This window comes from Herpailurus yagouaroundi, unplaced genomic scaffold, assembly GCF_014898765.1.
Source record: "Herpailurus yagouaroundi ecotype Mexico unplaced genomic scaffold, PumYag 182, whole genome shotgun sequence".
NCBI classification, from domain to species: Eukaryota; Metazoa; Chordata; class Mammalia; order Carnivora; family Felidae; genus Herpailurus; species Herpailurus yagouaroundi.
In genome coordinates this window covers 12759967-12786594 of record NW_024412413.1, presented here as the reverse complement: position 1 = coordinate 12786594, position 26628 = coordinate 12759967, and the positions used below count along the sequence as shown (strand labels likewise).

The following is a 26628-nucleotide window of genomic DNA, read 5'->3' as shown; positions in this document are numbered from 1 at the left end:
GGAAGGAAGGAAGGAAGGAAGGAAGGAAGGAAGGAAGGAAGGAAGGAAAGGGAAGGAGGGAGGGAGGAAGAAGGAAAGAAGATGCTCCTTTTGGGGCTTTCCAATCACTATAATCTATTGGTTTGACAGGAGTAATGGGTACATAGGCCAATCAGAATAAGGAGAATGGACAGGTCCCAGAGGAAGACAGTAATGTCCAGTGGTAACAGTAAGAGTCTAGAGTCATGTGCTCTCTGTGTTATCACTGAGCCTTGGCTCCAACATCCATAAAAAGGAGATGATGATGATGATGATGATGATGATGATTATCATCATCCCACAAGGAATCATTTTTTTTTCTAAACATGCAGAGAACAGTATGAAAACCTTTCCTCAAGGTATCGTCAAGATCCTCCTAAGGTCCAAGGACAAACAGCAGCCAAGCTTTACAACACTTTGGGATGCTAATCCCATGCTTACTAAGGATTCCGTTCTCCTTGCCGCCTTCCCTCTCCTCCTCTGCCCCTTCTCCCCATCCCTTCCCCCTCCTCTCAGGTTCTTGCTTAGTAACCAAATCTGTCTAACAAATGGGTGTACCTTCAAAATCATTCTACATGTTCTCATCTTATTCAGTTCTCCCTCTCATTCCTAACTGCCCACACCATTGCCAATTAGGCACTTCCTTTCCCAAAAGGCTCTCTTACTCCCCAGGAGTGGGACAGAAATATCACTCCCATTTCAAAATCTAGAGCACCATTTTGCCACCTCCACCAAAGACACATATCAACACTCCTCTTCATTTTCCCTTTTCTCCTTCCCACATCCTTGCCCCATTTTACTTTGACATCATCCATTCCTTTCTGCTGCAACGAACTTCGGAATTCCAAACCAACATGGAAAAGGCAGACAAGCCATCTTAGCCATGTTGCTTCCCCTTACTGCACCCTGGTTTGCTTGTGTGCTACAAGAGCTGTAGGGAAAATGGAACTGGCTCCTCACATGGCAGTTACAAGGATGAAATGAGATAAGATGCATAAAGTGTCAAGTATGTTTGACACATAGTAGATGTTCAGTAAGTGTTGGTTCCCATTCCTTTCACTGTGTGGATATTTTCTAAAGTACAAGTCAGTAATTATGCCTGACAAATGAACAGAATATCTAAAATTAGGGCCCTTCAGCAGAACCTATACAATCACCCTTCTGTGGTTTCTGGCCAGCAACGGGATGCAGCTTCCATCCTGTGTCAGTGCCGGGCCATTCTCCCTATCTTCTCTCCTCTCAGAAAGATCCTTTGATGAGATCACAATCTTCCCAAGGAAAGGAATCTGGTCATGCTCAACTTTGTGCCTGGCCCAGTGCCTGACAGGTACTGCACTCTAAAAAGGTTTTCTGGGAACCAGCCCAAGGTTGACTGGTGCCTCTGCAGTTAGCTAGAAGGGATCATGACTCTAATTACAGACTTAGCAACCGGGCTATGTGGTTGTCTCCCAGGACAGGCAACAATTCCCTGTAAAAAGTTCTTTGCTACATCCTCAATGAAGAGTAACAAGGGAAGCTTAATGGGACAGTATTTAGAGTCTGGCAGAGAAGCCTACAAATATGAATCCCACAATCCACTGCATTCAGTCATTCCCAATAGGTCTTTTTTTCCATTAAAATAAGGCTTTAAGAAGACCACCTGTGCATGAATTTGTAAATAGGTATAACCTACCCCCTAGAAGCAACATTCTGGCAGTCAGAATGGACCACACCAATCATCAGAACATAGCCGTCATCAAGTTCTTTTTTTTTTTAAGTCCCCAAATTAGATGTTGGCCACTTTATTTTTTTTTTTCATATTTACCTGAGGGCCTTATACTTTTTTTAATATGAAATTTATTGTCAAATTGGTTTCCATGCAACACCCAGTGCTCATCCCAACAGGTGCCCTCCTCAATGCCCATCACCCACTTTCCCCTCCCCTCCCCCACCCCCCCATCAACCCTCAGTTTATCCTCAGTTTTTAAGAGTCTCTTATGGTTTGGCTCCCTCCCTCTCTTTTTTTTTTTTTTCCTTCCCCTCCCCCATGGTCTTCTGCTAAGTTTCCCAGGATCCACGTAAGAGTGAAAACATATGGTATCTGTCTTTCTCTGTATGACTTATTTTACTTAGCATAACACTCAAAGGGCTAGCATCCAAGATCTATAAAGAACTCACCAAACTCCACACCCGAAAAACAAATAATCCAGTGAAGAAATGGGCAGAAAACATGAATAGACACTTCTCTAAAGAAGACATCCAGATGGCCAACAGGCACATGAAAGATGCTCAACGTCACTCATCATCAGGGAAATACAAATCAAAACCACACTCAGATACCACCTCATGCCAGTCAGAGTAGCTAAAATGAACAAATCAGGAGACTATAGATGCTGGAGAGGATGTGGAGAAACAGGAACCCTCTTGCACCGTTGGTGGGGATGCAAACTGGTACAGCCACTCTGGAAAACAGTGTGGAGGTTCCTCAAAAAATTAAAAATACATCAAGTTCTTACCTGTCAGCCTCGACTGCATGTTAATCGAAGATCATGCTTGCAGAAACCTTAAACTGGTAAATTTAACAAACCAAACCAAAACTTTTCACTCTTACTAATATCATTTATTTCTTGTTGCCCTCCTTGGCCACTATCTTGTCAATCTGTGCATATGGTTTATTCGTTTTCCTAGTGCACGTGGAAACTGCACAACCAAAAGTTTCATTTGCAGCAAGGGTATTTCCTTTGGTATGTACTTCTGTCCCCTGCCCTCTACCGCCCCCCCAACACACACATCTACCCCTCACCTTCTAAAGTCCGTGAGGATTTGAAAGCAGTCATTCCTACAAAAATGTGTTATTTACCAGAGCAAACCAAAGCAACTTCAGAGCCACAGATTGGGGAAAGCACATTGGGCTCCTCAAAAGTCCCATTAATGGGTACCAAAAAGAAGTTCATTAAAACAATGTAATATCCTTAATGTAGCTAATGTGCTCCCTCCTGTTCTAACAAGCTCATGAATAATAGATGAAGGGAGCTTCATCTGTTTTAATTAATTTGGTCTCAAAATTAATTCAATCCAGTACAAAATTAGCAGGCAATTAAGTCTCATTGGCCAACTGGACAAAAACATGCCAACGTCATTGGCTAGAGAAGCAAACTGGAAATGGACAAGGGGCCATGGTCCACTCTTCCAATTTGGAATGACAAAAAGGAGTATCTATCACCCATTCCCCAGGAGACCACAACTTGGTCCCCTTTCTGGATCTCCTAATTGAGTAAAAAACCTCATCACTAGGAATTTTAGCTTTTATATGTTAGGAAATTCTAGGGGGAGGTTTCAAATGCATAGCAAGATTGCTTTTATTTAAGTTGTATTTTGTTCATGAAACCTCCAAATAATTTATGAGAATTTGTTATGCACTAAAGCATAGGATATAATAGCAATTATCAACTGCAATACTTGGGCACATGCAATAAACACATTTGGTTCTAAGAAATTATCACAGTTTGTTATGTACATGAGTTTAGCAGATTCTTGGTTCCATTATCCACTTGGCAATTACATATAGTGTTATAATAATAGTTTATCTTAAAATAGTGCATTTCTTCTCTGGATCTTGGCGTGCTTAATGAGCACTTTTTTCTTAACCCTCACAATGCCCTTTAGAATTGGGAAGATATAAATATCGTTAAAATTACTTTGGAAACAAAGATACCAGGGTACAGAGATGGGAACAGACAATCGCTGCATTATAAGTAGCTTCAAAAGACATCAATTCCAACCACCTATCTCGTACTTGAATGCTACCTGTGTTTTCTTGAACACCTCCAGTGATGGGGAACTCATTAGTGTAGTAAGACGCCCATTCCATCTCTAGAGAATAAGATTGTTAGATTGATCTAAATTTGTCTCCAGTAGATAAAGACTATTTTTACCCCCAAACAAGTTTGATTCCTTTTACATATGGCATCTATTCTCCAGAATTAGTCACCAACACCTCCTCCCCAACTCCTCCAGTCAAACCTCATGACATGGCTCTGAGCCCTTCACCATCCTAGACATTCTTCTTGGAATCAGCACCAGGGGACAGTGCAATAGCAGTGGTAACTATCAGCTTGGGAACCAGGCAGACCTGGAGTTCAGTTCTAGGGATGTCACAGCAAGAGTATCTGTGAACTGGCTACATGCGTAACCATTTGGACTTCAACATCCTCATCTATATAGTATATGGAGAAACTGCCTATCATGCAATATTGTTATGAAGATCAAATGAAATATTGTACAAAGAATTTTTATCGTGGAGTCCAGCATGACGAAGTGTTCAGTAAATAGTAACCAAATACTAATTATAGCTAATTCCTACAGAGCATATACTAAGCACTTTATACATTAACTCATTTTTACTTTATAGCAAGTCATGGCGTTGTCATTACAGATGAAGCAACCAACGTACAGAGAGGTTAAGTACTTTGCCCAAAGTTGCACAGCCAGCAGGAGACTGGGCCAGAACATGAACCAGGACAGTCTAGCTCCAGAGTCTATATTTGGTAACTATGACTTTCTTAAATCGTGATCCCCTCTAAAACTGAATGCTTTTCAAGCATTGTGTGATCCAAGCAGGATAGCAGATTAGGACCTTCATCTTCTCCCAATACAGCTCAAGATTGTGTCATTGTTTCTTGTATGAGCTTTTATCCATTTAGACACGCTTCCCCTATAGGGTTCTCATTGTGACTTGTGCAGCCTTGATTCCCTGACTCTGTTTGTTCAGCTGCTTTGTGAATCCAAGGATATAACTTTAGCTTTTAAAACATCTTCTCCTTATATTTGTTCCAGAATTCCAAGCTTCTGGCATCTTCTAGGATCCTGACCCTCTCATTCAACATATTCTCTCTCTTCCCAACTTCTCTGGTCCTTCACACATTTTATGAGAGTTCCTTTACCAGCTTCACCCTGGGCACAGATAAAAATATCAGTTCAGACAGGGCACTGTGCCATTAGGGTTCCTTTCCAACATGGCATCGATCTATTAATCAGCACCCTCTCAGTAGGGATCAGTCCTGCATGCAAATAGAACATGATTCATCTTTTCTTTAAGACCATGGCTTCTCCTTTGTTGTTGTTTAATCTTTTCCTTTTATATAAGATAATTCTGGTTAGTAGAACATGTAAAGTCAGAGTAGTAATCAAACTCTAAAATTAAGTGATACCCCTTTTTTGGGTTTTCATTTGTCCATGTGTAAAATGGGGAGGAAATTTAATTTGTGATCTCCAAGAATACTCCCAGCTTAACACTCCAGGAAAATACTAAGGTGTACCAAGTTTTCCATGGTGCATACCTTGCCTCCCTTTAAAGCCTGAAATCCCATCATTCTCCATTCACATGTTATGCTCCAGTCAACCAGAGAACTTGTACACTCTCATGATCAGTTTTGCTAGTAATTCTCACCACCATGATTTTCCACCTGCTGCTTCCTCTGCCTGCCCCCCCTTCACTTGTCCAGCTGGTGACATCCTGCTTTTTCCTCAAAACTAACTCAGGTCAACAAACAGGTCTGGAACAAGTGAATATCCATAAAAAAAAAGAACTTCCATAACCCATATGAAAATGTCATATGAAAAATTAACTCCTAAAAATCACAACCCTAAATATGAAACATAAAAATATTAAAATTCTAGAAGAAAACAGGAAAAAAAATCGGTGACCTTGGATTTATAGCTAAGACTTCTTAGCTATGACACCAAAAGCTTGATCCATTTTAAAAGTGATGAATTTGGGGCGCCTGGGTGGCGCAGTCGGTTAAGCGTCCGACTTCAGCCAGGTCACGATCTCGCAGTCCGTGAGTTCGAGCCCCGCATCAGGCTCTGGGCTGATGGCTCAGAGCCTGGAGCCTGTTTCTGATTCTGTGTCTCCTCTCTCTCTGCTCCTCCCCCATTCATGCTCTGTCTCTCTCTGTCCCAAAAATAAATAAACGTTGAAAAAAAAATAAATAAATAAAAGTGATGAATTGGACATTAACACAATTAAAAACACTGTTTTCAAAAGATACTCTTAAGAGAATGAAAAGACAGGCTGTGCACTGGAAGAATGTGTTTGCAGATGACATTTTACATATAAACTCTCAAGTCCCACTGCCAAGTCAGTTTCTCTATATTCATTTCTTTAAAAATTATTGAGCACCTTCTATGTGTTGGGCACTTGGAACTGAATACAACAGATGAAGACCTCTGCCCACGTGGAGTTTATATTCTAATAGAGGGAATTTATATTCTCAGGAAATGGCCAGCGTGACTCATGCTTGGCTTATCTCTTTCTCTCGAACCTCATCAGTATGTCCTGTCAGCTCATTCCTCAGAGCACATCCAGAATCTGAGCACTGCTCTCCATCTGCACAGTAACAACCCTGTCCAAGCCACCTGGATGAGCACAGTGGCCTTGTAACTGCCCACTTGTCTCTGTCTTTCCTCCTTTTGTGTTTCTCATAAGTAGCATCCAGAATGACCTTTTAAAACATAAGTCAGATCATGCCACACCTCTTCTCAAAATCCCCCAATGGCTCCCTCCCTCACTCAAAGTGAAAGAATCTTATGATAATACCTGATCAGGCCCAAGTCAATCTTTCCCCCTGCAACCTCGCAAATATCTTCCACAATCACTGTCCCCTCACTCTCTCTGATCAGCTGACCTTCTTGTTATTCTCAAATAGACCAAGCAAATAATCTGCCTCAAGACATTTGCACCTGCTTCTCCCTCTGCTTGAAATTCTTTCCTCCCAAATACCCACATGACTCATGCTGTCATTTCTCTCAGCTTTGTGTCCAAATGTTACCTTAACACTATGGCCTCCTCTGACCATTCTATATGAACTGAAAACTCAATTCCCCAATCTCTCCAGAGGATTCTCCATCCTCTTACCTGCTTCATTTTTCCCCACAGTATGTATCTTCACCTGACAATTTTGATTGATTAACTGATTCTATTTACCCCAAGGAGCCATTAGCTCCTGGAGAGCAGAGGTCTGCCTATTTTTTTCACAGCTGTATTCCTAGTGTCTAGAGTAGTGCTGGCATATGGAGACGCTTCACAAATATTTGCTGACTGACTGACTGAATGAATGAATGAATCGTTTTGAATGATAGGATATTTCTTTCTGTCTCTAGGAAGATACACACCAGAGTTGGGTTATAGGTACTCAACCCTAGGTTGCTTATGTAAATAAAAACCCTAGAGTAGTTCTGAGAGTATAAGGAAGAGTCACAAGGATCTCAGAGACTGGGGCTGCCCCTTGCCAGGTGTGTGACCTTGGGCAAGCCACTTAACCTGCTAAGGCTCCGTTTCCTCCCCAGTTTCCACCTCCTTCAGAGCTGTTATGAAGATTGGAGATGTGCTCTGAGCACTAAGTATAGTGCCTCATATCATGGCAGCTATTATTAAGGGAAGCTCAAAGAGGAGGTGACAGTGGAGGGGGACATTTCAGTTTAAGGATGATGTGGGAAGAGCATCATTCAAGGCACACACTTGGTAAAGAGAATGGGAGGTTGTGGGAGCAGCACTGAGAGCCAGGCAGGACTCAGGATGGAGACAATTCTGAAAGCATGTGCCATCTGTCCCAGACACTCTCAGCTACCAGGTACAGAAGTAAGAGGGCTCAGAGTGAGGCTAAATGTAATAAATGTGAGATCTCAGGAGCTAATATACAGCCAGAAACAGATGATATTTAGCACTTGTGAATGAATTGGTATTTGAAGACTTATACTCAGACACCAGGTGTGATGGGCAAGAAAAAGGAGCTTTCACCAGAGCTTTTTCACTTTCAAAGACATCTCTCCCAGAATGGAATGACTAAAATCCAGCCCAGGGTTTCATCAAGCCCTCTGATCTTAGAAAGTATAATCTGTGATGTTGCGGCTTCTCAGGAGAATGAATGTTTTCAATAAAGGGGCAACCTCTTCCCCTTTGTGGAAAGTTAAAATATATTCATTATCAGCTCTGAAGTTCAGACAGTCAGTAAAGATAGCATTTATAAGCAAGGGAAGTTCATCAGAGACCAGAAACCCTGCTTCTCCTAATGATTGTGTAGCAAACAATGATACAAGCTCATTGTTGGGTCTCCACAAAGTTGAGCCCTTTCTCTCTGCTCCCACTTGTAGAACAAGCCTGGCACATCATCCTACCATGAGAGGCATTTAATGGAAATTTTCCGTAAGTAAAAAACTCTTCCTCCTTCCTATTTCCTTCTGCATTTACTAATGTGCTATTAAGCATTCTCTACCATAAGCGTGTGTGTGCGCACACACACACACACACACACACACACACACACCCCTAGAATTCCACCATTAAGAATTTATCCTTTCGTGTTATGTTTGGCTGTCTTCCAGCCATGGTCCTTTAAGATGCACATATTCCAGAAGGGATAATAACACTGCAGTTTATGTTTAGTTAGCAACTTAGAGTTTGGAGAGCACGTTCACTTCCTTTTTGTTTTTGGTCTTCAACCTGGTCTCCAGCTCCTCTTACCCAGTGCTAGAAGGCAAGCTGCTCCGGAAGTGTTTCTTGAATGAACGAATGAATGAATGAATGGATGAAACTAATGGATGAACTGACACCATGACATTCACAAAATAGAAATTATTGTCTCCACTGGAACCAAAAGCCATCAAGGTAAATGAATTGCTCAGATTTCAGTGCGTCTGAGGTTTGGCCACTGGCCGAAGGTGAAGAAAGGGCAAAACTGAGACACTATAGAAACCAGGGGTTTATTGTGAAGGAGTTGCATTTTGTAGATTGGTATCATGGGCTTCCTGAAGGCCCCTTACCATAGTGGATTAAAGAGTAATTTATTTAGGAGCTATATGGTTTTGAGCACTGCAGAGTGGAAGAACATGTTTGGGTAGATACAGAACCCACAGCCCACTCCCCAAGTCATGGTAAATGCTGTAATTAAGAGGGTCTCTTTCTTTTAAAAAAAATTTTTTTTTAATGTTTATTCACTTTTGAGAAAAAGAGATACAGAGCATGAGCAGGGGAGGGGCATAGAGAGAGGGAGACACAGAACCTGAAGCAGGCTCCAGGCTCCCAGCCATTCAGCATAGAGCCCGACGTGGGGCTTGAACCCACGAACCGCGAGATCATGACCTGAGCCTAAGTTGGATGCTTAACCAATTGAGCCACTCAGGCACCCCAAGAGGGCTCCTTTCATGTGGGCATTCCATATGACTTTGTTGCTGCAAAACCAAAAAAAAAAAAAAAAAAAAAAAAAAAGCTCTGGAAGCCTTAAAAAATTTGCTGCCTCAGCTTCCCCTCCCGGGTCTTACAGGCACTAATAAAAAATATTAGGTTAATTAACAAAAGAATGGGAAAAGGCCAAGGGGAGTCAAGGGATTCTGCTCAACAAGGTGGAAAGTTTTAAAAGGTCATTAAGAAATAAGATGAATAAAGCAAATGTTGAAGAAATGAAACCAAGAGAACAGAAAGGGGCAGTCACGGGGTTGGTTCCAGCAGGGTGGAAATCTTTAGATGGTTATTAAGAAATGGGACATAGGATGACTAAAACTGGGGCGCCTGGGTGGCTCAACTGGTTAAGCATCCAACTCTTGGTTTCAGCTCAGGTCATGATCTCATGGTTCATGAGTTCAAGCCCCACATCAGATTCCATGCTGACAGTGCAGAGCCTGCTTGGGATTCTCCCTCTCCCTCCCCCTCTGCCTCTCCCCTGCTTCTGCTGTCTCTCTCTCTTTCTCAAAATAAATAATACACTTTTAAAAGAAGAAAAGAAATGGGATGACTAAAATGGACCTTGCTGGAGCTAAAACAAAGGTTTTAACAGAGCATGACCTAAGGTTGGGAGGGCCATAGGAAGCCCCCATTAAAAGGTACCAAAGGGGGCACCTGGGTGGCTCAGTTGGTTGAGCGTCCGACTTCGGCTCAGGTCATGATCTCACACTTTGTGGGTTCGAGCCTTGCATCAGGTTCTGTGCTGACAGCTCAGAGCCTGGAGCCTCCCTCTCTCCAGGTTCTGTGTCTCCCTCTCTCTCTGTCTCTCCCTCACTCACTCTCTGTCTCACTCTGTCTCTCAAAAATAAATAAGTGTAAAAAAAAAAAAAAGGTACCAAATAACTCCACTCTCTATAACCCTGTTTGGAGAAATGTTAAAAGACAGAAGGCAGAGATTACAATGAGAAACATGACCAACAATGATTTGTGGCAGTGGTCAGGCAAGTTAATCAAGATAACAATTGACAAAAGGGTCCAGGTCCCTTGGTACAACCTCTCACTGGGGACCCAAAGTCTGTTGCACAACAGTGGGTAAAATGGTCAGTGGGTGGAGAAAAGAAGTTTCCAAGACCCTTTGATATGGCACCCCCATGAACTGGGACAGCAAATCCCATTGTGAAGCCCTGACTAGGGAAAACCTAAAAGTATGAGCATTGAGGCAATTACAAAAGCTGGATGTTTAAGTGGTTATTTATGTAATGTTGTGTCAACTTTACCCAAATGCCTTATGGAAATAGATATCACATCTGATTATGGCTACTTCCCCTACCTAATATTATAAAACCAAAATCTGTTGATGAGGTCCTAATGGAGGTTGAATTAATGGAAGTTGAATGGGGGTTGATGGAATTAAGGTAAAAGTTTGCAGAATTGGTATGTTTGAACAGACTTCATGTGAAGAGGCTGTGTTTCTGTTGCCTGATTATATTTTGTGAGGATGGACATTGTATCTCACTGGGAAACACCCCCCCTCTCTAGTATTGCAAAACAGAAGGCATGTAAATCTTCCCTTCAAGCAATATCAATTGGACATTCTAGATGGGAACCAGTAAGATTGCTTGAGCCCATGTAGTATAAAATAAAAACTGGAGCACTGGTAGGGACACATTGTCTGTACCATAGCCCTTTGTGAAGACTACACTGGGGCTTGACAAGGGGCTATGGGTGCCTCCCAGTGACAAATCCTTGGACTTAGGACTAAAGAATCTCCACCCGAAGCGGATTTACTACCACTGGACACTAGCTGAAGCCACCTCAGTAACTGAAGGACAAAGTAATCTTAAAATCTGAAATAGCCATGATATCTGGAATGATGTTGGAGAAATGTCCCATGGGGACAGCAGTACCCAGAAGACTTCCATAATAATATGGAAATGGTTTATACAGGATCTTGCTATTGGAAGGACACAAGGAAGTGATACTCATGAGCAGGACTATTCCCCTAGGACTGTCTCTGGAAATGTGTAAGGAGCCGTGGATTCCCTGTTACTTGGACAGCACTCTATAAACATCTCTCAATTGGCAAAGAGCTGCTTGGTTTGTGTAGAGCACTTCCACAGTGAGCAAACAACATCCTGTTTGGAAGGCCACCACCTTGATGGAAGAAGAGAGAAACAAATCAGTTCAGCAGCTGGATTCCATGCTGTTTTCCTAGCAGTGAGGAAAGAACTGAACAGTGGCCAAAGTCCCTATGTTTGGGTTTCTACTGACTCATGGACAGTAACCAATGGCCTGGCCATATGATTAGATTTAAGGGCAGAGGAAGGCTGGTCAATTAAAGGGACACCTGTATGGGGCACAGCCCTATGGGAATTTGAGGCGCTCATTGTAGTAGGACATGTCAGTGCCTATCAGACCCCCTTCCAAATTTGAAAGATGACTAGAATTGACAAATGGATATCCCTGTGTGCTTGACAGAGGTAGCCACCTGGGCCCATGAGGTGAGTGGACATGGGGGACCCACAGAAGTGCAGAGATGGGATGAATCTAGCCATAGTCCTCTTGCACCCTCAGAGGCACAAAATGCCAGTAAGAACGGTTCTGTCTGCCAGAAAAAGAGACAGAGTACAGATGGCTATGTGGCAGATCCCCTGGTGGGAAAGCCCTAAACATAGCTGGCAAGTGGCACTGATGGCTAGTAGCTCTAAGAGGCTACCGGTGGATCCTAACAGGAATAGACACTGGCTCTGGACCAGGCTTTGCTTACCCAGGGGTGGATGTAAATGCTCAGAGTGCACTTATAAAAGAATCAGAACAGAAGATATTGCACCAATCTTGATGGCTGACAGTTGACAGTTTATAGCCTGTGATGTCCAACAATGAGCAGAGAGGCATCCTCTTGAGAGTACCAGCTTGATGGGGAATTAGAATGGGCCATTAAAACACGGGTGTTTAGGGGCACCTGGGGGGCTTAGTTGGTTAAGTGTCCAACTCTTGGTTTTGGCTCAGGTCATGATCTCTGGTTTCGTGAGTTTGAACCTCACATTGGGGTCCATGCTGACAGTGTGGAACCTGCTAGGGATTCTCTGTCTCCCTCTCTCTCTGCCCCTCCCCCACTCATGCTGTCTCTGTCTCTCTCAAAATAAATAAATAAATACACTTTAAAAAAAAAAACACTGGTGTTTAAAATGGGGAGAGAAGGTATGAAGGACTGGAAGTGCCAGGAGAGGGTGTCCCTGGAGAGGACACAGAAACTCTGTGCCCTTTCCCCAGATCCTGCTCTATGCATCTCTTCCCTCTAGCTATTCCTGAGTTGCATCCTTTTATAACAAACCAGTGATCTAGTGAGTAAAATGTTTCTCTGCAATCTGTGAGCTGCTCCAGCAAATTAATCAAACCCAGGGAAGAGGTCCTGGGATACAGTCAGTTGATCTGAAGTACAGGTAACAACCTGAGCTGGTGACAGACATCCTGAGTTGGAGGGTGTCGTTGGAACCTTCAGTATGTAGCTGGTCAGTCAGAAGCACGGGTGACAACTTGGGCTTATGACTGGTGTCTGAATACAGGGGGCAGTCTTGTAGGACTGAGCCCTTAACCTGTCATATCTTGTCTGTCTTCAGGTGGATAGTCAGAATTGAGTTGAATTGTTGGGTGCCCAGCTCGTGTTTGGAGAATCACTTGCTTCTGGTGTGTAAGGAAGCCCCCCTCACCAACCCCACACACACTGGCATTGGGCCCAAGAACACCGAGAAGAGTTGATGGCAGTTACGGGGTGGCATGGGGTAGAGTATTGGGTAGGGAGGTGCTGGAATTAGGGCTGAAAGATCTGGGATGACCGTTCACTTGACCTCATTTCCTTAACTTTCAAGATAGAGATAATAATATCTTAATATGCAAGGTTCTTATGGAGATTTAAACAAATAACTGTTATAATAGCATTTTGCAAAACAGTAAAGAGCCATGCAGATGATAGTAAATAATGAGGAGGTGGTCAGAACCTGAGTAGCCTGTGGTTCAATTTAATCTCATTAAAAATCAATCTTAATACATTTCTTTATTAATCAAAGTGAACTTCTTTTCCACTCTCTGTGTCCTGACTCTCCCATCCCACCTCATTCTGCCATGACTTGGTCCCCTTGCATATCTGTTTCCAGGTGATTCTCTCTGGCAACTCCTTTATCCATTGCTTTGTATTCACTGCTTTCCTTGCAAACCTTGCTAATTTATTGTTGCAGATTTCATTTTCATTGAAAATTAATTATCAGAAAGAGCAAATTTTACAAAATGAGCTGCATGAGTGAGAAAGCCATATGAGGCAATCACATGCTTGCAGAAACAAATTTTTGCAAAAGAGCCTGGGGCAGCAAGGGCCAGTCACTGGACTCCAACTTGAGAAATAACATTGGTCCCAGGCTTACAGTCAAGGGTGTAATCTTCTGCCAATGCCACTGAACCATCCTGCTTCTTAGATACACTTACCTCAAGAGCAAAAGGCCCTGAACCACTCTCTGTTTGGAGCTAACAGGTACATTTCAGTCACATTTTCCCAAGACTCCAAGATTGACATCATACCACCCTGTGGGAGTCCCTGGTGGTCGTTCTTTCTCTGACCTGCCAGCACTTCCCATTATAACCGTCCAGCTTTCTAGACTGCAGACCTCTTAATTCTGTTAGACTCACAGAATTCCTACTCTAGGGGACCTTTTGGGTGGCTGGGAAACTGGGGCCCAGAGGAAGTATGGTTTGGCCCAACTCACACAGGTAGAACCTGCATAAGGTGGAAAGGAAATTAAAAGACCACCTAATATGATCACCACCCTCCCCATGAGTAGCCTTAGCCTCTAGGATTCCTGCCAAGCCTCATTCATCCAGCCTCTATTTGAATACCTCTGGCAGTGGAGAACTCATCACAACCCTAGCCAACTCATTTTATCTTTGTTTACCTCTGACCGCTGGGAAGATGAGCTAGAGGCAATCACTTTCTCCCCTTCCCCTCCCTCCCTGTCCCCCAGTCTTGCCCATTCACTCCCGCTGTCCATGTTGAAGCCACACGAAGGAGACCCTCCCCGCCCCCACCAGTAGAAGAGTCAGAACCAGAACCAGGTCTCCTGACTTCCATTTCCTGCTTGTCCCCTGACACTGTGCCACTCCTGCCATAAGAGGGACATATGAGAGGGACAGGCAGATCATTTCCAATAATATTTTTGACAGCACATTAATATTCCCCCATTTGTATGATGACTACCTTAGTCCACCATTCTCTCACTCATTTGTTGTATTTATTGAACATTTCCTCTGTACTAGGTACCATGCATTGACCATTAAAGAGCATAGGGGCCCTTGAAATCAAGAAGCTAAAAAAGAGTGGGGCGCCTGGGTGGCTCAGTCAGTTGAACATTTGACTCTTGATTTCAGCTCAGGTCATGATCCCAGTGGTTTCTTGTCTTCTGCCCCTCTCCCTCTCTCACGTGATCTCTCTCTCTCTCTCTCTCTCTCTCTCTCTCTCTCTCAAATAAAAAATAAATAAGTAAATTTTTAAAAAAGAAACTAAAAAGGGGTAACCAAAATTGAGGGTGGTAAGGGTTACACCAAGGGGATTCTGCAAAATGCTGGGTGGGCACAGAGGAGAATGTGGCTAATTGGGAGGAACTTTACCAAAAACATTTATTTTTATATCCCACTGCTCGGCCTGCAGCACTCAACAAATGTCTGAATGAAAGAATGAGTGAATGAATGAAGCGATATTTTACTAAGCTTTGAATGATAAGGAATTGTCCCCAAGTTAGAGAAATAGCTTGCAAATTCTGTATAATGTTAAGAAAGGAATTTATTTAGGACACTGTCTTAGTTTTCTATGGCTGTCATAACAAAGTACCACAGTTCAGTACTCAGCTTAAAACAACCGAAATTTATTCTCCTGCATTTTGGAGGCTAGAAGTCAGGAATCAAGGTAGCAGCAGCATTGATTCCCTCTCAAGACTCCAAGGGAGGATTGTTCCCTGTCTTTCTCCCAGCTCCTGTGGTTGCTGGCAATCTTTGGTGTTCCTTGGCTATAGACACATCACTCCAATCTCTGCCCCAATCTCCACATGATGTTCTCCTTCTGCATGTGTCCAAATTTCCCGCTTATAGGACATTAGTCATTGGATTAGGGCTCACCCTACTCCAGTATGACCTCATCTTAACTTGACTACGTCTGTAGAGATTCTATTTCCAAATAATGTCACATTCATAGATAGGAGGAGTTAGGGCTCAGACAGATCTTTTGGGGGGACACAATTCAACCCACAACAGACACCATCTATAAAAAAGGGAGATATTTTGCTTATAAAAACACTTATTCAGTGCCTGCTCTGAGATGAGCACTGTTCTAGATCTAGGAGACAAAGACAAAACAGGCAAGAAACCTGCGCTCAGGGAGCGTACATTCTAGAGGTGGTATTGGGGGAGCTACTAGCACTGACCATTAACCAACAGACACAAACAAGAAAATATGGATAGTGTTTGTGAAGGATGGATGTCATAAGCTGGTCAGGAGTGACTACTTTCTTTTTTTTAATGTTTATTTATTTGTTTTTGAGAGAAACAGAGAGAAAATGGGGTAGGGGCAAAGAGAGAGAGGGAGACAGAGAATCCCAAGCAGGCTCCACACTACCAGCACAGAGCCTGATGCAGGGCTCAAACTCATGAGCTGTGAGATCATGGCCTGAGTCAAAACCAAGAGTCAGAGGCTTAACCGACTGAGCCACTCAGGCTCCCGAGGAGTGACTACTTTCAATGGGGTAGTCAGGGAAGTCTTCCCTGAAGAGGTGACATTTAAGATTAAGTCTAAATGAGAAGCAGGAATCAAGCAGAGAGCATGTCCTCACTTTTGAGGTCATCCTGAAATACCAAATAAGTGAAGAGAGCACCAATGTCTGCTGTGCTTCTCCCTGTGAGCCCACTGCTGCACTCTCTTGTTACCAAATGGCCACTCTTTTCCATATTCTCTCTCTCAAATTCAGAAAGAGCCAGTCAGATTGCTTAGTGCTCACACCAGGCCATGTCCTGAGGCCATGCTATACCTGGTCCACTTTAACCTAGAACCACCATATTTATCCCAGGCTAGCTACCCTCAGATCTGGGTGTGAGGCAAGACCAGTTTCAGATAAAGCTAGACAAGGGCATTCCCAGGAACTCTGACCCCACCGTAAAATGCACAGGTGCTGCAGACAGGGCCCTGCCAGCAATGTGTCCACATTGAGGAATAGAACAGCCACTGGGGATTTGGTTGTGAGCAACAAACAGCAACTCCAACTTCAGTGAAAATGAATTATTGGCAGAGTATGGGATAGAATGGAAATGGAAAACTTCAGAAATGGGTCTTTGGAAAGAATGGGAACCAAGGCAAATCTGGGTCTCTGGGAGTCAGGAACAAGCTGATGATCAGTTTGGGCAGTTGTTGGATTGGATTGAGTGGATGCCACTGTGTTTACAGTCAAACTCCAGGGAAAGAGCATTTGATTGGCTGAGCATGAGTCCTGTGCTCTCTCCTTCCCTGGAGGTACGGCTCCTTGACCCACAGTCTCACAGGCTGCATCCAATGGGCAAGCAAACATATTCATAATAAAATCTGAGTGCAATAACCAGAAAAAAAGGTAATGTTAATCAGGCAGGCAAAACCCACAGTTGTCTTTCACAGTTACCAGCAAATGCATTTCACTGGACAAGGTCTGGTTTACGTAGAAGAGTTCACAAAAGCTCCATAGAAGTTTCTGGATTTACTGATTAGTTCTGTGGCTTTTTGCCTATTTATTTAAAAATTTTAAATTTCCAATAGTCATGCAGCAGTTCATTTTCTCCAAGAAGGCTTACACCAAAGAGCCAGCATACCTCCTTCCAGTCAAACAATCTGATAAGCAAGCACACTGGCATTTGAAAGGCCAGGTCTGCGAATGGTCCCTTTTTTCCCAAGAAGTAATTCATATTAGGGACCTGGTGAAAGATGGAAAGAAATAACATGCCCTGGTGCTGAATGAGTTTGAACCTTAATGCTGTCAGCAGGGTCTGGATGTGACAGGAGCTGATCTCAGATTAAACAGCTCCTTCAGGATAGAGGTGCTGGGCCTTGCTAAAGCCTGGAGAAATGGAATGGCCAGAAGTGGATTCTCCTTTTGCTTCTCAGGGGAAAATCCAAACATTGGCCCCTCCTGGGGAAAATCTTCACAGTGGAAGAGAGGTGTTTCTATGTGGATGTCAAATCTAGGTGGTCCCTCTCGAGCTTGGCAGCTGGCCTGGACAGGGTCCCAGCCAGAGTGAGGTTCTCACCTCTTCTGATGAGGGTGGAGATGAGGAGGGGCTCAGTTCCAATGTCTCCATCCGTCCCAGGATTCTACCCCACTCCAGCAGAGGGACAAGGAGACTTGAGAACTGCTTCTTAGGTATGCACATGCCTTGGGCACCAAGAAAAACCCTGTGGGCACCCAGGGCAGTGAAACCACATTTCCAGGAGCAGGAGATGCCTGCCTTCTATGCAGGAAGCACAGAGCATTAAAGAACATTGGCTCAGGGTCCACAGAACTAGATGGGGCTCCTGCCTAGCCACGTACCAACTGGATGACCACTGTTTGTGCAGCTGCAAAATGAGAATAACAGGCCTGGCATCACAGGGTTGTTAGGTGAGGTAACTTAGGTGAAGGAATCAAAGTGCTAGAGATGATGCCTGATGTGTAGTCAGTGTTGGATGAACGGTAGAAGGCATGATTGCCATCATCACCACCAAAGGAGGCGGAGCCAATGGTCATTCCCTCTACAACCCTGAGTTTTTATTTATTGAATCACACCCATCTCTCCTATTGATGAAGAAATAGGAGCTTGACTGACAGTTCACAAACAGGGTCTGATACTGGGAATATTTTTTGCTAACACCACCCGTTCCGCAATCTGCTAGTCACATCCACTAACCCCTAATAAGGTGGTGTCTACATTGTTATGTGGAGCCTTACTAAGACCTCCAAGAAGGCTGAGATTCAACCCATCTGGGCTGATGCCCCACCCTGGAGACCAGCTTTCTTAACCCAGCCTCACTGCATCCTACTCTGCGTTAAAAAGACCATCTAGAGGGGTGCCTGGGTGCTCAGTTGGTTAAGCCTCCAACTTCAGCTCAGGTCATGATCTCATGGTTTGTTAGTCTGAGCCCTGCATCGGGTTCTGGGCTGACAGCTTGGAGCCTGGAGCCTGCTTCAGATTCTGTCTCCCTCTCTCTCTGCCCCTCCCCTGCGCGCTCTCTCTCTCTCTCTCTCAAAACTAAATAGACATTAAAAGAAAAAAAAGACCATTTAGGGGTGGCTGACAGTAGGAGAAAATACCAACTTTGAGCTAGATATTTCTGGTTAAAGTCCCTTGCTAGCTATAGAGGCTTGGATCAAATGTTTCACCTCTCAGGCTTGCATTTGACTTTCAAAGGTATTGTAGGTTTTAGAAAGAATCCATACAGTTGTGGTTGGGGAGTGGGGTAAGTGCTTCTTTCCTATACCAGATCCTTCCTTCCATGTGTGGAGAATCTCCTGGTCTTTCTCTTTCACTTACCCTTCCCAGAGAAAAAAGAAAGAGTGGTTTTTTTTAATGTTTATTTATTTTTGATAGAGAGAGACAGAGCGTGAGCAGGGCAGGGGCAGAAAGAGAGGGAGACACAGAATCCAAAACAGGCTCCAGGCTCTGAGCTGCCAGCACAGAGCCAGACGCAAGGCTCGAACTCACGAAGTCGGACACCTAACTGACTGAGCCACTAGGCTCCCCAAGAAAGAGTGTCTTATCTAATGATGTGTTTTTGAGTGTGTGTGTATGTGAGTGTGTGTGTCGTGTGACTGTGTATATGTGTGTGAGTCAGTGTATGTTTCTGGATGAGTGTGTACATATATGTGAGTGAATATGAGTGAGTGAGCTTCTGGTGTGTATGTGGTATGGATGGGTGTATGCTGTACACACATGAGTGTGTGAGTGTGTATTGTGTGAGTGGGTGTTCTGTGCACACGTGAATGTATGTGTTTGTAGTATGGCTGTGTGTCGTGCATATGTGTGTGTGTGTGTGTGTGTGTGGAGAGAGAGAGATATAGGGATTCTGCCTCTTACTTTTTACTATGAACTGCTGGAGGAAATTTCTATTTCCTCTACTTCCCAGTGCTGTAGATTTTACAAGGGTCAGAGCCCCACCAATGACACTCTGCCCTCATGAGGGCGTTAGGTCAGCCGTTGGTTGAGATTCCCACCATCTTGTACACTGAGCCATGAATTTGGGGGAAGAGACAAGAAGAAAAATTGAGGGAGCAAAATTAAGTGTGGAAACGAGCCACATTTTCTGGAATACTCGGATGGTGACTAAAGTTTATGGTGATTTGTAGAGTATAGTTGAGCCTCATTCTGAGCCACACACTTTGAATCCAGGTTTTGCTGGTGACTAGCCACAGGACCTCAGCAAGCGATTCTGCTGGCCCCAGAAGGGAATGCTGATTGCGCCTCCCTCAAAAGTCCGTCTTCTGTAACCATCGGCATTTGAGTTAAAAGGCCCACGTGTTGGTCTCTGGATACCAACGGGAGGGAGCCAGGGATGCTAGGTCACCTCCACCATCCAGGAACAGGTGTGTGGAAGGTGGAAGATGTTCACCTAGCGCTTTAATTATGTTAATGCCTTGATCTGCCTGTGGCTACCAGCTTCTTGTCTGTCTCCCTTCTATAAACCAGGCCAGACTGTGAAGAGAAGATTTCATGTGTTCACTCAAAACAGATTTGTTTTCAATCTTTATAGAAAACTCGTACTAGGCATTGTTCGAAATGCTCGAGATACAGCATGAACAAAAAAATAAAATTCTTGTTCTCCTACAGCTTACAGTCTGATGAAGTAAAGCAATAAAAAAAAAGTGTTGTGTTGATTTCAGAAAGAGAGAAAACAGAATGTCAGGCGGCAATAAAGTGACCAGCAGAAAAATAAAGCTGAGAAGACAGATAAGGTAGGAAAGCAAGGAGAGGGGAATGGGGACATGAAGGGTTCTTGCTATTGTATTTGTAAACCTTCAGCAATAACCAAGCAAGCAAATGTCACAAAGATTTGGAAATAGCAATCACTGAAGTCCAGCTTCAGTCCCTCTGCAGCCCCAGGGCTAAGCCCTGGCAAGGCCCCCAAGGGGTCTCCTGAAAATTGTAGGGCCTGAGGCTGGCACAGAGGGCATGCCAGGCAGGCTGAACATGGTGCCCAGCCCGTCCAGGCCCAAGCCGGAAATAAGTCTCAGTCACAGAGAAGAGAAGGGATTCAGAGAGATCTCTCACACTCTCCAGGCCTGGCCTCTTGACTGTGGCTGCAGGTTGGAATCATTGTGGAAAGATTTTAAAATATGGATGCCCCTCGCCCATCCCCCCAGTAACTCCAACTTGATTGGTCCAGGGTGGGGCTCCCAAAGTGACTCCAAGTGCAGCCAGGGTAAGGCACCTCTGCCTGGGGGTGCCCTTGGGGCTCTGCTCTGATTGAGACCGGAAACAGGGACAGGACTGGACCCAGTGCTGGAGCATGGAGCTCTGAAGAGGAGACTCTGGAGAAGTTGAAAGCTTCTTTTCTTTCTTTCTTTTTTTTTTTCTGAAATACTGTCCTTGGCATAGGTATGAGGACTATTCCACCTCTTGGAGCTGCTCTCCCAAGAAGCTGAAGGAGCCAAGGAGAAACACCACGGTTCCCACCCAGTGACTCCTATACTTGAAGGACAACTACAAAGACTGAAGAGTCTGGAAAAAAGTAAGACCCCCCCCGCCCCAAATAGCCTGCTCTCCCCTCTAGTCCAGGCAAAGACAGGTCTCAGGCCATCACCCAGCTCACCCCAGTAGGAAATCTCAGGGAAATTGCAGGCCAACATCCAGCGAGAAAGCAAGCCCAGCCATTGCCTCAATGGCTGTCTGCCCCATTGGGTGTCCATGGATTTTAGGGGATCCTGGCCAAGTCTCTCCACTGAAGAAGACACAGTGAAAGAGCAAATGATAGGACACAGACAGGCAGGTAGGTGACAATTAAAAAATATAAGAAAACAGGGTGTCCAGGGTGGTTCAGTCTGTTAAGCATCTGACTCTTGATTTCTGCTCAGGTTATGATCTCACAGTTTTGTGGGTTTGAGCCTGGTGTGGGTTTCTGCACTGACATTGTGGAGCTTCCTTGGGATTCTCCTTCTCTCTCTGCCCCTCCCCTGCCCACACTCTTCTCCGTCTCTTTCAAAATAAATAAACTTCAAATAAATAAAGCATGTACTGCATGATCCACTGACCCAGGTTCTCCTTCAGATGCTTTCCATGCATCATCTTGCTCAGAACCCCGTCACTCTCAGACATGGGTATTGCAGTCTCTGGTTTACAGATGAGGAGACTGGGTCAGAGAGGGCAGGTAAGTTGCCCGATGTCACACAGCTGGCAAAGAGCAGAGGCAGATCTTTCTAATTAGCTCTTTCTGCCCCCTAAGCAGTGACAGAGATGGGCGCTTGGCAGGCAACACCAGTGTGGAATCTCTGAGACTAAATTTGTGGGATGTCTCTGCTGGAATGTCCCTTATCCCCACCACCCTGGAGGTGGCTCTGAGGGTCAGGGTCGCACAGCAACAGTGGGTGCAAACCCATCTGACCTGGGGGCAGGGGACGTTTGCATCTGCCAGTCAAGCCCAGGGGAAGCCCTTTCCTTGCTTTGACCAAGAAAACTTTGAAGGGTTAAGTTTTCAGTCTCAAGAGGCTCATTGGAGAAATTCCTTTCTCTAGCTAGCCCCGTGAATTACAGAACAAAGTCAAACCAGTGGGCAGCCCTGCTGAGCGTGAAGCCAGGACTTGATTCAGTCTCCAAGGAGGAGCAGAGGGCACTCAGGGTGGCGAAAGGTGGTGGGGGGGGTGTGGCTAAAGGGAACAGCTTGTGCCCTGCTTCCTGGGAGTTGCCCTCAGACAGGGTTAGGAGGGCACCCCAACACTGACAGCTTCTGCCTTACGGATCTGGGCCACAATGTGATCTTTCCCCTTCCTAAGCGCATTTTTGACACACACTATATTTGTGTATAATAAAAATTGAATGCTGGGGTGGATTTCCTTAGCTGCATGTGATCTTCTGACCTCGCCTGCCAGTTCTCAGCAGGTCCTAATTGCACAGCGCGGGGGATCATGCAGATGCACCCTTTGTCTCTGCTCTTCCAAGGTCACCAGCAGTCTGGGGCACCGCCCTGGCTCTTCTCAGAAGCCTTTGCACCAAACTCCCTCCCATGGAGATCCTAAGTGGATGCCCTGAGTCAGCAGGGGACGTCTTTCTGGCTGGAGGAGCCATCACCTCACCCATGAAGGTCCTTTATCATCACTAGACTGTCTAAAATTATCTGTTTACTGAGAGGAAAAGAAGAGAGCTCCCAATTTCCTCCTATCACACCTGCTTCTCCCAGTTGCCTCATTCGGAGACAAGTAATAAATCTCCCAGGATGTGCTCATAGTCATCAGACCCAGTCTGCCGGCTCTGTTTCCCTCCGTGTTGCCTTTCTCACGCTGTCTCGCACTCAGTCTCCAAGCCCCTGACTTCAGCCTCACCCCTCCACCTCGATGCACCAGCTGGCCACCTGCCCAGTTTCCCTTCTTTGGCTTTATTTCCTATGCTCTCTCATCTCTTCCCTCTGGCAGAGCTCTGCACAGACTGATAATTCGGTAATAAAGCTTCAGTTTGGCGTGTACAGGACAGTTACTCATGTTATCAGATTTGAGAGGGAGCCCCCTGAAGCGTGGGTTCCATTGCTTCTCATTCACCATCATAAATGGATACTTTGGAGTCCCGAAGACTTTTCAGTTCAATTGAATGAGTGCCTGGTTTACACCTATTATACATCTGTTATACACCTACTATGTGTACAGAGCTGGCCTGGGTGATCTAGGGGATGTACAGATGGCTTGGGTTGTTAGCACTTAAAGGGACCAGCAACAAGAATTTTTAATATGTAACTATGGGCCTCCGAGATTACATGGATGGTTCCTAGTTACCTGAAAACAGTCTTAGATCGTAAGTTACCTATCTGGAAAAGCATTTTTATGTCACACTATATTAAGGTATTGTTTCACTCCTGACAAGTATCATTATCATGGTCACCATTTTATAAGAATAGGATCTCAGTGATAGGAAAGTAGAAAGCCCAACTGCCCTTATGATTCCCACATGGTTGGTCTACATCAGTACTAGATTGAACCTGAGATGTTGACACAGCTCCCCTGTTTTTTGCTCATACTTTTATCAACAGACATGATGGGGTTCCACTGTTGCTGTCCTTTTGTATGACCTTGATCTTGCCAAGGAACACTTAAAGCGACCCTAACTGAAGTGGCACCTGACACTTGTCCATCCTTAGTCTGACATCAGACAGGATGAGTCATTGGCAAGAGAACAAAAATGGGCCCAAAGCAAAAATTCATAAAAAATTCTCCTGAAAAACAACAGCAACAACAGCCACATTTTTAAATGATTGGGGCACTTGGGTGGCTCAGTCAGTTAAGCTTCTGACTTCAGCTCAGGTCATGATCTCACAGTCCATGAATTCAGCTCCGTGTTGGGCTCTGTGCTGACATCTCAAATCCTGGATCCTGCTTCAGATTCTGTCTCCATCTCTCTCTTCCCCTCCCCTGCTCAATGCTCTGTCTGTCTCCCAAAAATAAATAAACATTTAAAAAAATAATTGTTGGGGGGCACCTGGGTGGCTCAGTCAGTTAAGCATCTGACTTCAGCTCAGGTCATGATCTCGCAGTTTGTGGATTCAAGCCCCACATCGGGCTCTGTGCTGAACGGCTCAGAGCCTGGAGCGTGCTTTGGATTCTGTCTCCCTCTCTCTCTGCCCTCCCATGTTCATGCTCTCTGTCTCTATCTCTCAATAATAAATAAACATTTAAAAAAATTAATACTTTTAAAAAAATAAATAATTTTTTTAAATGACATGATAAGAACAATATCAAGCACTTATTAAGTATGAGGCATTCTGCCAGGGACTTGCCATATGACCGTTTACTTAATTCTCTTTACAAACACGTGTTTGTTAGATATTGTATCATCTTCACATTTTTCAGATAAGAAAACTAGGTGGTTCAGTCGGTTAAGCGTCAGACTTCAGCTCAGGTCATGATCTCACAGTTCGTGGGTTCAAACCCCACGTAGAGCTCTGTGCTGACAGCTCAGAGCCTGGAGCTTGCTTCGGATTCTGTGTCTCCCTCCCTCTCTGCCCCTCTCCCACTTGTGCTCTGTCTCTCTGTGTCTCTCAAAAATGAAGAAATGTTAAAACAATTTTTTTAAAAAACCTGAGGTCTGAAGAAATTAAGTAACTCATCCAAGGCCACATAGCAGACAAGGGTAAACCAAGGTTTAAGTTTATTTTCACCAACCTCAGAGCACTGCAGTGCAAAGCTATGGTACCTCACTGCCACCGTCCTTACTCTTTGGAGGACAGGAGTTCTGTACTCAGTCATTGGTGAAAAAAATTTCTTGATGGATGATACATTGGCACTGGAATTATGGATGGGCTAACCATGGGTGCTCAGGTTTGCCGTATAGCTGGTAACAACCCTCTACTCTCTTTGATCTAATAGTGGAGGCATCAGCTCCATACCTGCATCCACACTGACTGTTCTATCCTTTGTGATGACCTTCCTCCCAGCCATGGCCCTGCCAGCCTCTTACCCTTTCCTAAGAGTGACTATGTTGACTTACTACTACCCCTAGGGGGATCTTTCGTGAAAATGATGTGTCACTTGAAAACTCTGCACTACTAATAAAACTTGGATTTGCCCCAACACAGAAGCCTTATCTGGAAGATGTAGAAGGTTCTACTCAATCCTCCCCTCTGCCCCCAACCATGTCAACCAGCAGTAAAAACTTTCTATATGGCCCTGCCCTCAATGGGGAAGCATGATACAACAACAACAACAACAACAACAACAACAACAAACTCAGTTGGTTTCCAGAATGCCATAACGGTGACAGCAGTCTCAAATTCCTGAGCAAAATAATCAGGAGCTAAGCCCTGAACAAAATGAAGCATGAGCACTAAATAAGAAATAAAGAAGACTAAGAGAGGAAGTAAGATATACCACCTGGGCTGAGAGGAAGAGGTAGTTTACCAGAAATTTGGGAGAGGGCAGTGAGAGAGTCAGTTATTTTGGATAAATCTCAGAGGAAGGAACCACAGTTTTTGCCGTAGCTAGTGGTTGAAAGTTGGGAAGAAAAGGTGGTTCACAGAAGGGCCAAAATGATTTGAGGAGACCTCAGAGCAGAGAAGACTTGTGCCTTCTCTTCCAGTGTCTCTTGGAGAATCTGCAAACCTTGCAGAGAGGCTCTTCTCAGAAAAGCAATGGCAGAGGGAGAAGTCTTACTGGATGGGCTTAAGTGTGGGGCCCTGTATACTCCAATGGCAAGGACACTGAGAGTTTCAAAGCCATTAAGGAGAAAGCAGAAGTGCTGAGGGAGTGTAGCTGATGCAAAAAGGACTCAGAGTCAGAAAGAGGATGTCACACTGAGCATGAACCACAGAAGCAAATGTCAATGTGTGACAGCAAAGACCTTGTTAAGACATTTCATTCAAGGTCAGAGGATGGTCATGGATCAGATGTCCCATGTTCTTCTGGTGCCCATCGCCTGAGGGGAAGCAAAGGAAAAAGGAGAAGGCAAGCATCCAGAATTAATTGCATTTTTATCCCAAGGAGACTGAGTTTTAAACTAGACTTGGCTGAGCCTAGCTGGTTTTGGAAGATTAAGTTTTCCACCGTGCCTGGAACTGGGGACATGAGAGCTAAGACATTCTTTCCTATGGAGATAAAGCAGGTTAACAAATTTTACAAACCTGAGTTTTGAAGACTGCCTTGACTATGAAAATTTATTCTCTAACCTTTGCTCATGGCATTGCCCGGAGGGCGGGGGCAGGGGGGCAGAGGTGGGGAGCCATGCAAACAAGCTCATTGCAACACTTCAGTTAAGTTTGCTTGGGTCTTGGAGCGCTGGAACAAAGTATGGCACCACTCCCCAAAGACATTAAATTTCCTCTAGTATTTGGAAGCAGGTCACGGCATTGGCAGCTACTTCCCCTCAACGTGCAACAGGATGTAACTACTGACGTCTTTCAATGCAGCCAACTCTTGGTTTTCATCTGTTTTCACTTACTCCATCGGAGAAGTTCTATTTTGCAAGTCCCTTTGGGAAACCTCACTGGTCATCCACACCTTCAAAATGATCAATAGTTTCATTGCCAAGCAAAATCTCACTTAGAGAGAAAAAATGGTGCTCAGGGAGCAAAAAGAATACCACTGTTGCTTGGAAACACGTCCGGGTTAAGGGGAACCACTTTTCTCCCTCTCATAGCATCCCCACCTAGGCCCATAAAATAGTCACTTTTGCCCCTCCTTCCACATTTT

At 44.5% G+C, this 26628-nt stretch overlaps 1 long non-coding RNA gene across 1 annotated transcript in view; it reads right to left on the bottom strand.

Moving 5' to 3' along the window:
* Positions 1 to 4382: 4382 nt before the first annotated feature.
* Positions 4383 to 26628, bottom strand: part of LOC121040441 (uncharacterized) — a 104262-nt gene continuing 82016 nt past the window's right edge. The window contains exon 2 of the long non-coding RNA XR_005795294.1: positions 4383 to 4950. This is a non-coding gene — a long non-coding RNA (uncharacterized LOC121040441). The remainder of the gene's footprint in view (positions 4951 to 26628) is intronic.